The sequence below is a fragment of the Ursus maritimus genome, unplaced genomic scaffold (genome assembly GCF_017311325.1).
Source record: "Ursus maritimus isolate PB19 unplaced genomic scaffold, ASM1731132v1 scaffold_16, whole genome shotgun sequence".
Taxonomy (NCBI): Eukaryota; Metazoa; Chordata; class Mammalia; order Carnivora; family Ursidae; genus Ursus; species Ursus maritimus.
In genome coordinates, this window is record NW_024424008.1 from 58,362,319 (window position 1) to 58,365,636 (window position 3,318).

Here is a 3,318-nt window from a genome sequence, read left to right on the forward strand (position 1 = left end):
ATTCATTATTAACGCAAATATTTGTATACAAATACTTTTTAGCCTTCATCTCGCGTAAATGAGGAATATACATTTAACTTGAAAACATCCCAGTATTTATCTCTCTTGATATGTTATAATTTCCATTGGCAGAATTCGTGAAAACAGGTTTTGGTTGGTATTGTTCTTGCTTTTTCATGATTCTTTAGTAAATTTTCAATATCTTATATTTGTTTTGTTTTGTTTTTTAAAGATTTTATTTATTTGACAGAAAGAGAGAGACAGACAGTGAGAGAGGGAACACAAGCAGGGGGAGTGGGAGAGGAAGAAGCAGGCTCCCAGCAGAGGAACCTGATGCGGGGCTGGATCCCAGAACCCTGGGATCACACCCTGAGCCAAAGGCAGACGCTTAACGACTGAGCCACCCAGGCGCCCCTTCAATATCTTATATTTGTCTGAATACAATTGAGAGATAAACTTCTAAGATAATAGTCCTAATCATCACTTGTTTTACGTGTTCCCACTTCCTGCATGGACATCTGCAGTGTCTTTCTGTCAGATGGGAGCCCCAAAGGTGGGATGACAGCAGGTGGTACATGCCATGAAAGGACTCACCGGAGGCAGAACAAAGGAGAGAGAAGTTTGTTGAATACTGCGCAGGGGAGCAGTGGGCAGGGCAGCAGAGGAGAGGCTGTCTGTCCAGAGACACTGGGTGGGGGCCACTTCTAAAGAGGGAAGGTGAGCAGCTATGGCAGCATACAGAATTCTCCCTTTTTTGGTCACTGTGCCTGGTTGTAAGTAGCCCATGTTTTGAGGGGGGGGTCCCCTGATGGGTCTGTCTGTAGTCGGCCAGGGGGGTCGCTGTGGTCCTTTCTACATTCCATCGCTCAAGCCTGTTTGCCTAAAAGCAGCCTCTACAACAGCCATCAAATGTTCTGGCTTCCACCAAAGGCCTCTCTTCCTCTCTCCCTCTAAGTGAGGGCATTTGCTAGGTTCGTTCCTTTTTTCTCCATCTACATTCTCATCCTGAGGGAATTTCATTTGGTTTCATTGTCCAGCTACCACGGCTACGCCAGATCTCTTTCTCTAGCACCGTCTTTCCTGTGCATGTTAAACAGGCCCAGACATGACCCCCAGCAAACAGAGCTGCCCCTTGACACTTGCAAATCAAACCCATTCTCTCCGTCACAAACTGTTGATTTCTCTTCAGTCCTTTCTTAGGCTTTCTTTCATCTCTTCTTCCTTGCCAATGCCAACTTCTATAGGTTCTGCCAACACCTCCTTTGTTTGGGTTCCTTCTTTTGTATTCCTATCACCACAATTCACGGGGACCCTGGTACCAAATCCCTGCAGCAGTAATTACCTTGTAATGGCTCGTTCACTCCTGTCTTTCTAATGTGTTCTCCCGGATCAACCTTCTTAGTACTCAGACTGCTCAAAAAGCCTCTTAATGACTGTCTGGCCAATGAAACCCAAACCACTTGACCTCAGTTCAAGGCCCTTCCCGGTTTGGTCCCAACCTACGCTTCTTTCCTCATCTTCTGTTTCGGACTGAAGTCCCCTCTTCTGTCCAGGCTCTTTCCTTATTTTCCATGCTTATAGGTAATACTCCACTTTGCACCTTGATTCCAAATGCTGTCTTACTCATCAACTTATCCAAGGTCCTAACTGCAATTTAAAGCTCAGAAAAATAGCTTTTGTTTCTTCCTTCCTTCTCTTTCTTTCTTTCTTTCTTTCTTTCTTTCTTTCTTTCTTTCTTTCTTTCTTTCTCTTTCGTGGAAGTTTTTTCTGATTGAAACTAGTGCTGTCTCACCTAATTTCGAATCCCTGTTGAATTTATGGCACTTGACATTTAGTGCCTCACTTTGTCAGTTAACTTTTATTGTATACGCTTTATTTCCCTAATATAATGCCAATTTCTCGATGCCAAGGACACATATACATAATAATACACGTATTAGTGTCTTGAGCCAAGGACCATATACATTAAACCAAAAACTGGGACGTACAGTCTGTGAAAATAGGACAGTACCTATGGGGAGACAGGACTGTGATTTGAATTCAGAGCACGCAGGACTTGTGGAAAATCCACCCAAATGTCACATTTCTTAAGTTCCTTTGGTTGACACATTGAAGTTTGTTTTGCAACAGATGGATTTTGCAGGACAGTAAAGGCAATGTTGTTTGGCATGTGGGAGTTGAAAGTTGAACTGCTTTTTTATTTTATTTTATCTGAGTTAATAAGAAAACAAGTAAATCAAAGCATGGAAATCAAACAGATTAAACCTCAGAATATTCTTAGCTGATTCCTTTTGACAAATGTTTAAATTATTCAGCTATTCTGAATTTATTTGATTTTAATTATTTATAACAACACTGTAGTGCATTAGTAAACGTCCTGAAGAGTATTTTGTAAAAGTAGGTAGCATCTCAGAAATAATATCACAATAACTCGGCCATTTAATTTTTGCTGACAAGTGGGTTGAGCCTGTGAGGATAATTGTAAGGAACATTAGGGGACAGCACTTATGCAACTGATACAGGATGGCACTATAGTTACCCTTTCAATTCTTCGTGCTACTATAGTTTTTCGATATTTTCAAAACTGTCAGCAGTTCAATAAGACTTTTAGTTCCTTCTTGAGCTTAAAATATCATCTTTCTATGTACTCAATGCCATATGCCCAAATTTCTCAAGTGCTTACCTACTTACTTTTTAGCAGCAGCACTTTTAAATGATGTTCCATAACATCCTAAATGTCCCAAGCTCTTCTCTTTCTGCTGCTGCTTGGAAATTTTTCAGAAGTGCATCAGTATTTGAACAATAATGCAATAATCCACAATGCAGATTTTACTGGAACAACTCTAGGTGATTAATCTACCTTCCTCATGCGTTTCCCCCCTTCATTATTTTCCCTTGACATTTTCCATAAAGCCTCCTTATTTATTTCTCAGTGAGAAAGAGATTAGTACAAGGAGGGTGAGAGTAAGGCATTCCCCGAAGTTTGTTGCCTTTGAAAGCAAAACCAAGAAGAATCAGTGCATTAATTACGTAACTCCTGCAGGGGATACGACCACAGGACTATCCACTTGCAGACACACACTGCTAATAAACACTGCACTTAGACTGTAGTCCTACTGCTGGTAAATACCCCAGAAAGTTAAAACCTTCAGCACTATCCAAGAAGGAAAGACATTACATTTCACAGATATAAATATTCCAGTTACCAGAGAGATGAAATCATATCTTGGTAAATATTTCAGGAAGCATCTCTAACTGTTAAGTGTATTTTTTAAAAAAAAATCGACAATAGCTAGGTTGTTACAAGATGTGTGTGGT